The following is a 9,388-nucleotide window of genomic DNA, read 5'->3' as shown; positions in this document are numbered from 1 at the left end:
ATACACATTGTTCAAAGTAATGTAAATCTTGTTGCACCAGAATACGCATGAGTCAAAACATACTTATAAGAGAGAAAAACATGCTTTGGAGAAGTTCAAGTAGAGAAATCAGTTACTAAGAGTAGTTGTAATGAATTACTTCTAGACTCCGTGCACAGCTAATCCCTCTTTCTTCAGGTTGCATCAGTTGTTGCCACCACTTGTTGGATATATTTGGCATGCTTGTGACATTACTGTTGCATTCACAAATAGGCTTACACACTTGCAAAGCTGACCATGTGTTTACCCAAGTGATTATCAGCAAACATGTTTATTCTTGTGAGATTCCCATCTTTAGAAGTTGGTTTATGTCCTTATTGTTATTGGAATCAGTAGTTTTACTTCCTCCTGATTTGCTCAGTCCTGGAGAGAGGTACATTTACATAGCTGTGGGGCAATGCTTCAATTCAAGGTGACATGCAACCTCACCTGCTTTGTACACTCCATTGTGTGTGTTGCAGAGAGAAGTATAGATCAGCAATGAGTCACATCAGTCGTTACATTTGATGAATTACTGGAGTTCTTCAGAATCAAAATATATAGCTTTAAAGGGGTGATAGAATGATTATATAGGGTATTTTACACTGTTCCTTAAGGTCTCCTAATGGGGTATGTAACATTGGTTGGGCTGAAAATTGCCCCGAATGCTATTTTATTAGGCCCTTAACTACCCTGTGAATATGGCTCTATTTGGAACAAGAGCTTTTCTTCCAAATATGATATGATCATGAATATTCAGAATGAGCAACGCGCTGATTGGTTTGAGCAAACTACATAGAAACACATGGGAGACTCGACAGCAGGTCTCACTGCAAAGTTATACACTGTTTGTCGGGCTATTACATTATTAAATTCACTTCTGAGACTTTTTTAAGCGAGAAATCAACTATATAAAGCTCAAATATGGGACGTTTTACGAAAATTGATGGCTTATTGCAAATTTGGTACGACTGTGTGTCGGAGTTCAGCTGCCGGTGCTGCCTGTGTTGCTGCCTCACTGCCCGGCCTGCCTTCCTCCACAGACCCCGGCCTGCAGCTCCCCTCTTCCTGCTAGCTAAATGGCCCGTGTGTGAGAGTGATAGCGCAGTCAGCGAGCTTGTTACACCAGCAATCTCTTACCACAGTTCCAGTTACTCTAGGCTGGCTGTCAGCTGCCGGCATAACTAGAGTAGCTATATTTACAGTTTGAATTTCATCACGCCACTTATACAACATCTCCGTAAATGTCTTATAAAGCTTACAAAGGTGTCCGATTTCAAGTTAATGACTTTTTGTGAACAGTGGGGGTTTCGTTAGCTATGACTGTCCCTTCAATCCTAGCTATGTGTAGCTAGCTACAAATCACGGATAGTTAGCTTCATTTTCAGCGTAATTTGTTTATATTTACAGTTTGAATTTCGTCACGCCACTTATAAATCTCCCTAAATGTCTTATAAAGCTAACAACGGTGTCCGATTTCAAGTTAATAAAATTTTGTGAACAATGGGGGTTTCGTTAGCTATGACTGTCCCTTCAATCTTAGCTATGTGTAGCTAGCTACAAATCACGGATAGTTAGCTTCATTTTCAGCGTAATTTGTTTATATTTACAGTTTGAATTTCGTCACGCCACTTATACAACATCTCCCTAAATGTCTTATAAAGCTAACAACGCTGTCCGATTTCAAGTTAATGAATTTTTGTGAACAGTGGGGGTTTTGTTAGCTATGACTGTCCCTTCAATCCTAGCTACACACTTAAAAATGATGGGTTAAAAATAACCCAACTTGGGTTGTTTTATAACCCAACCGCTGGATCACTATTGCACCGGACCAACAGTAGTTAATTTGACCCAGTAAGATGGGTTGGTGATTTTTAACCCAACAGATGAGTTAAATATTCTACCCAAATGCTGGGTCAAATTAATTATAATTCTGGGTTGATTCAACTACATACATTTGTTATATAGTGTACCCAAATGCTGGGTCAAATTAATTATAATTCTGGGTTGATTCAACTACATATTTGTTATATAGTGTACCCAAATGCTGGGTCAAATTAATTACAATTTTGGGTTGATTCAACTACATATTTGTTATATAGTGTACCCGAATGCTGGGCAAAATTAACCTATATGCCAGATTAATTCTAACACATTACAGTACAATTTAAGAAAATAAATTGCAATAAAACTGTTAAACTACAAACCTAGAACAGAATACATGCTAGATGTATGCATATATTATTTAATAAACACTTAAACAATACAAAAACAAAACAACATAATGGAATCTTTGAAAAAAATTTATTATATCAACAATATAGTGGAACTGGTGCAGTTCATATCACTCAGGTAGGAAAACATTCAGAGCAAAACAACAATTACGAATGAACTGGCTGAACATTCAACAGGTCTATACTGAAAAAATTCAAATTCCTATTAAAAAGCTGCTATTAAGAGCCATTAGCTCTACTTGCAAGCAAGTATTCTACTTTGAATAAACTTTACCATTTTAGACTCCCCTCCTGGCATTTCACGTGACCAAGTTTCAAACAACTTTGATGCAGCATCCCCATGCAGGACAAGCCTGTGCAATCTATACAATGGAAAACACATTTTTAAAACCAATTCAATGTGGCACACTAATAAACATTATAAACAATGCATCCTTATATGTAAGATCATATTTCCCTATACCTACCATGCCTTTGGTCATTAGGTGAGGGAACTCTTCGAGGATCTGATCGATGGTCCAATTGTTGTCCCTAATCCACTTGGCCCTGTAGACTGCTGTGTTCGGCATGTAGTTCTCTATCTGGCTGAGGGGCTGAGAATTGTTTCTCAACCATTCTTTAAGCTGTGACCCACGTTCGTCTGATATGGTACAGTCTGTAAAAAAGAACAAGAAAGTTGTCATTCACTGAAATATGGATGTTTTGCTTCATCAAATAATTTTTCAGTTTAATAATTACCTGGTATGAGAGCCCTTGCTAGAGCGCCATCATCTGGCGTTTGTGGTGGTGTCTGTGCCGTGCTCTGCGACCTGCTGGTTGATCTCAGCCGCTTCCTGACGTTCCGCAGCCTTTCCTCCAGGAATCCAGTGGCCGGCTCTATTCATCTATTGGAGTCACTTTGACATATTACGTGGAAGCTAAAAAAAAAGAGGAAATTATATTTCATAAGAATTCATGTCTGAAAAGGGCTTTAGCAGCAATGCAGACTTGATATGCTGTGGATGGGAAAACATATTTCTTACCTTTTAAATCTTTCGACAAGGTCTGGCACTCTGTCAAAGTGTTAATGACAAAGCTATCCATTGATCTGAAACAAACACAAAAAGAGCTTAAGCAAAGATACAATTGCTATTGTATTAACTATTCAGATATCACCATGTAAAAGCAATGCAGACCAACAGCAGAATGTAATCCAATGTGAAGATAACAGCCATTTTATTTAGCATCACAATCCTCCCTCTCTACCTATACAATTCATATGACAAATTGCATGCATGTAAATTGTTTTACCTTTTACAAGAATATTTGTGGCTGCTCAAAGCATAGCCTTCAGGCACAGTGTCAGTACAAAAGTACAGCAGTGGTTCCCAAACTTTTTATTATATATTTCTTAACCCTTAACTCAAGTGGCCCTTGTCGTTTGCCAGGCCGCCATTTTAAATAAGCATTTGTTCTTATCTATTGTGGGTCACCACATTACTTAAATAAATGCACATAAATGCATTTAGTCAGACATATCAGGTTATCTCACTGTTTTTACATACTTTAATCAGTCATACACTGTTATGCCTTCACATTTCACATTAAAAGCTTCAAGGAAAAACAAGCGCGTTCATTTACAGCCAGTTAAAATAATATAGCTAGCAAAGCAACTAACTGACAGCCAGTTGGCTAGTAAACTATCTAGCTAGCTAGCTAGATAGTTTGTTAACTGCCGAATTACCTGGCTAGCTTGAAACTAGCTGGCAAATTAGCCTGGTGAACTCAATAAACATGACCATATGCCCATGGGCATTATGAACTTGTTTCATTAATTCATTAATATAATTCAGACCAAACGGATAAGCTGTAGGCTATACATGCTTCCATGATAACGGCTAAATGGCTAACGTTAGCTAGCTACGTTGTTAGCCAAACTAACCAACTAGCCTCACAATATAAAGATAGTACTTTAATAGGTAACGCAACACAGACAATGTGAATTAGACATGTAGCTAGTGTACACAAACCTTTTATTATGTATTTGCCTCGTTGGATGACCAGACTGGTTCTCTGCTGTGACAAGCGCTCGGTGTGTGGACTCTGGTGATGATCTGATGACGTTCGAAGCACAAACAACCCAAGTGCTGGGTCAACAGATGTACTGTATGTTGGGTTGATGGATTTTGACTCAACGCATGAGTTGCACAAAATAACCCAACTTCCATATAAATAACCCATAATGGGTAAAACATTTCATAACCCAGCGGTTGGGTAGATGAAATAACCCAGCATTTTTTAGGGTGTATGTGTAGCTAGCTACAAATCACGGATAGTTAGCTTCATTTTCCGTAAAATTTGTGTATATTTACAGTTTGAATTTCATCACGCCACTTATACAACATCTCCCTAAAGGTCTTATAAAGCTAACAACGGTGTCCGATTTCAAGTTAATGAATATTTGTGAATTTCAGAGGAATTCTAAGAGGAGCTAGCTCTCATTGATAGAGCTACATCCAGCCGCAGGCTCTATCAATGAGACTCAGGGACAAGCAGCGTTTATTTCCCCAATCGTTTGTTTAAATAACTCAACACATTATAATTACACACATTAAAAGATTAACTGGAGCCTGTGGTAACAGATTGCTGGCGTAACAAGCTCGCTGACCGTGCTCTCACTCACACACACCGGGCATTTAGCTAGCATGAAGAGGGGAGCTGCAGGCCCTGGAGCTCTGTCAGAGCACCGGCGTTTAGTAGTCCATTATCCAAAAACCGGTGACTTTGCGCGGGTCTTGAGTGCTGTGGGCTGCCAGTCGTGACGGAGCTCCAAGTACCTCAGAGCAGGCCGGGGTGTGTGAAGGAGGGCAGGTCGGGCGGCGAGGCAGCAACACAGGCAGCACCGGCAGCTGAATTCCGACACAAAATTTGCAATTAGCCATCCATTTTCGTAAAACGGCCCATATTTGAGCCTTACATAGTTGATTTCTCGTATAAAAAAGTTTCAGAAGTGAATTTTGTAATGGAATAGCAGAGATCTGCGCGAGCTAGATTTGGAAGACTACCTGATCTCAGGTCAGTTGTGTAGCCTATGTAAATGTTGGGGCGTGACCGTTCTCTTAATACACCCATGGGCTGACAAAGGTTCCGGTTTTTGGGATGTTGACGTCAACTTCCAGCTTTGTTGGGATTTGCCCGTTTTCGGCGGCAGTTTCAAAATATGAGATTTTCATAGTAAAGGGGTGTCAATGGGACTTTGAGCTTCTATCTATGTCCTATCTACCCACCAAACTGTCGTTATTCAACTATGACAGGGTAAAATCGGTTTTGCATTCTATCACCCCTTTAATATAAATAGCTTTAAAGGTCCCATGACATGGTTCTCTTTGGATGCTTTCATATAGGCCTTAGTGGTCCCCTAATACTGTATCTGAAGTCTCTTTCCCAAAATTCAGCCTTGGTGCAGAATTACAGCCACTAGAGCCAGTCCCACAATGAGCTTTCCTTAGTATGTGCCATTTCTGAGCTCTCATTTTCTCAAAGGCAGAGCAGGATACCCAGAGCTCAGTTTACACCTATCGCCATTTCTAGCCACTGAGGGACCATAGGCAGGCTGGGGGAACGCATAATAATGTTAAAAAACTTCATAAAGTGAAATTTTCATGCCATGGGACCTTTAATGGTGTGTAATATGTACATATACACAGAATTTGACTCCGGATTTTTGTTGCTCTCAATGTTACCTTGAGCTTACTCCACAACGCTGTGGAGTAAGGTCTGGCTACTCCACACATACATTCTTGGATAGGAGTAAAAAAAAAGCTCTGGGTTGTTTGCATTTCTTTAAACCAATCACAATTGTCTTGGGTGGCGCTAAGCTCTGGAGGCAGCGACAGTGCCTCTGCAAAATGGTCTCAGGAAGGAACTCGTTTTGGTGGAACATTTGCTCCCTGCAAAAGAAAATGCCACATACAATATTAAATAAAGTTAATACAGAAATCAGAATCAGAAAAGGCTTTTGCCAAGTAAGTAACACATATAAGGAATTTGCACTGGTGATTGGTGCATACATAAAAAAACAACATATTGAACTTTAATATGAAATAAATACAGAAACAAATACATACAAAAAAAGCTATTAAAGAAAAAAGTGTAATGTAACATGTGCAATGGGCAGGTGTATAGTTCAGGATGGAGGTTAATGTAGTGTAGTAACTAGGTGTGAGGGGTTTAAGAGTCTATGTCAGTGGGGGTCCGAGGCCTTGTTAATGAGGCTGACTGCAGGTTTTGTGGCGAGAGGTTTTAGTCCTGATAGACCACAGCCTTCTGCCAGAAGGGCGGGGGGTTCAAACAGTTTGTGTCCGGGGTGAGAGGGATCAGCTACAATCTTTCCTGCCCGCCTCCGTGTCCTGGAGGCTACAGGTCCTGTAGGGACAGCAGATTGCAGCCAATCACCTTCTCAGCAGAGCGGATGATACGCTGCACTCTGCTCTTGCAACCTACAGTAATGTGAGCTATATAAATTAGCTGGATACATGGTTAAACACATTTAGCTCTTTACCAGTGTATCACCATGTGTAGCCTACTTCGTTCACGGCATACGATCCCTCCCTGAAAGAACCAAGCAGGCATGCCTTGTTGCATGATCCAAAAGTTCTTCAAAACTTGCCATTTTTTTCAGCATGTAGCATGCTAGCTCAAAGTTTGTTGTTCTTTCCCGAAGCAAACAGAGTGTGAGAACGGCAACACACAGAGAGCGCCGTTTCCTTGGCACAATGGACTGGTGTTAACTGTTCATCACAGTGCATGACCAAACCTCTGAGCTTATACTGGAGAGGAAAAATTGAGAGGTCCAATCAAAAAGACAGAATATTATGTTATCATGCACTGCCCTGTGATGGAAGGGTTGGGTATCTCCATTGCAGGCTGGGATGACATTTTCCATTTGATCATGAACAAGAATAAGTGCAAAAGTGCAGAGAAAGGAATAAATGAACATACACTGCTCTGTAAGATCCACAGAGCTCATCCTTCCAAAGGCTTCTCTAACTCATCAGCATATTCATTGATCTTTGTTGAAGGACTTAAATCTGTCACCCCTCTGCACATTCTGAGGGTCATTAGGTTAGCAGCAGCTCATCAAAAAGTCTCACATCCTTCACAAATAATTTAGTACAAATATTCAATGGGAGGTAGGGCAACATTCAGGCTAAGCTACTGAAAACCAATCAATTGAAAGGTCAGAAATAACATTTGGAATTTTGAAATCTTTTCATGTCTCTAAATCCCTCAGGATCATCGGCCAGCCTCGAAGACTGCATGGACTGAATTGAGTTTAAATTCAGAAACCCAACTCATTTCTTGTGTTAAGTCATCTGAGTCAAGCATTTCCTCTGCCAGCCACACTCCAAACCACACACACACACACACACACACACACACACACACACACACACACACACACACACACACACACACACAGAGCCAATGCCTTTTGTGATCACTATAAACTGTGAGGGACATATATAATTTTCACTCAAATCTGATTATATGTAGACATATAAGCAGTTCTACACAATGCATATCAATGATCCAATTTGTAGTTCTGCTGTTTTATATAGTTGATTACTTATTCCCATTGCAGACAGCAATGCTAATGTGAGCAGTTCTGTAAAATCACTTCTGGATTGTGGCACCACTGTTCATCATGAGACTAGGCTCTGTGAGATGAATTTTTCCTCTCCTGAAATGAGATGCGACTAGCTGACTGCAGTTGTGGTAGGTGCCAAAGAATTCTGTGAAAGGGACTATTTCCAGCACAGAATGTCACAGATAGTCAATAATTAATAGACCACAGGACAACTTCTGCTGATGTAGTAAATCTCTTTACTTTGCACTACTGTTTTTTGTTTTGTTTAATTTTTTTCTCATGTAACATAAAGGGTCTGCAACTGTACTCTGTGCAACCCTGTGTTTTACAATGACAAATAAATAAATGAACCTTGTACACATGCAGTGCAGCATTTATAGGCATCATCAGGACGGTTGATCAGGTCCTGACTTGTGTCCCAGCCAGTGTTGTAGTCGAGTCACCACTACCTGAGTCCGAGTCGAGTCTCGAGTCTAGAGTGTTCAAGTCCAAGTTGAGTCGTCAAGGTTGAGTCTGTGTTGAATTCCAAGACTGCCTACATTTCTCCACTCTGGCACCTTTAAAAAGCTGATATACTAATAAAAGAGGATCTACATTAAACAAAAATGACACCACTGTAGCGATTGCAAAGGGAGTTTATTTACTAACTTTTTTCTAAACAACTTTCCAGCACTGGATGTAAACTCTGTGTAGGCGGACTTCACCAAAATAAGTTCCTTCCTGAGGATATTTTGCAGAGGCACAGTGGCTCTGCCCGGTGCTTAGCGCCGCCCATGGTGATTGTGATTGGTTTAAAGAAATGCCAATAAATCAGTGCACGTTTTTCTCCCATCCTGGAATGCTGTGTGGAATAGCCAGACCGCCCTCCGCAGCGCTGCGGAAGAAGGTCTGGCAAAGTGAGGCTAGTTGGTACTTAATGTTTTCCCCATGCATGGATGTTGAAAAGACTTTGTAGCATGTCATACACAGACTAAATCTTTGAATTTGATGAGCTGGGATTCTGCCTGCCAGATGTATGGGTATTTTCACATCTATCTATCTATAAATTGCAGGAACGTCTGTCTGTCTGTGTGTGTGTGTGTGTGTGTGTGTGTGTGTGTGTGTGTGGGTGTGGGTGTTAAGCGCATATCTCTCAAACCGTTAGTCCGATGGATTTCAAACTTGACAGGTGTCTTACTATGGGCACGAGTACGTGCAGTGCCAAGTTTGATGTTGTTTGGATAAGAAACGCAAAAGAAATCGTCGGTAAAAGAAGCACACATTAGCTTTTGCTGCAACAGAATACATGCTAGATGTATGCATTAGCTTTTGCTGCTCTAGCACCCACCACTCACCACTGGATTCCCTCGACAACTTCCCCTCTTTTGCCAGCAGCACATTTATTGTATATATTTCACGCATTAAAACATTTACCTTTACTTTTTGTGTTGGCCGTCTGCTTTTGGGTCCCTCCTCCTGTGTCGTTCCATAACATCATTAACTCAATCACTACTCATTCTTAAATCAA

The 9,388-nt window shown here is 40.5% G+C and overlaps 1 long non-coding RNA gene across 1 annotated transcript; it reads right to left on the bottom strand.

Moving 5' to 3' along the window:
- Positions 1 to 2,308: 2,308 nt before the first annotated feature.
- LOC114556132 (uncharacterized) lies at positions 2,309 to 4,376 on the bottom strand. Its single transcript, XR_003692637.1, has 5 exons — positions 4,262 to 4,376; positions 3,275 to 3,339; positions 2,991 to 3,169; positions 2,720 to 2,907; positions 2,309 to 2,614 (listed from the first exon to the last, which is right to left on the bottom strand). It is a non-coding gene; the product is annotated as an uncharacterized LOC114556132 (long non-coding RNA).
- Positions 4,377 to 9,388: the final 5,012 nt, after the last annotated feature.

Source organism: Perca flavescens, chromosome 5, assembly GCF_004354835.1.
Source record: "Perca flavescens isolate YP-PL-M2 chromosome 5, PFLA_1.0, whole genome shotgun sequence".
Lineage (NCBI taxonomy): Eukaryota > Metazoa > Chordata > Actinopteri > Perciformes > Percidae > Perca > Perca flavescens.
Note: the sequence above shows the minus strand (reverse complement) of the source record. Positions and strands in the feature narration are given on the sequence as shown.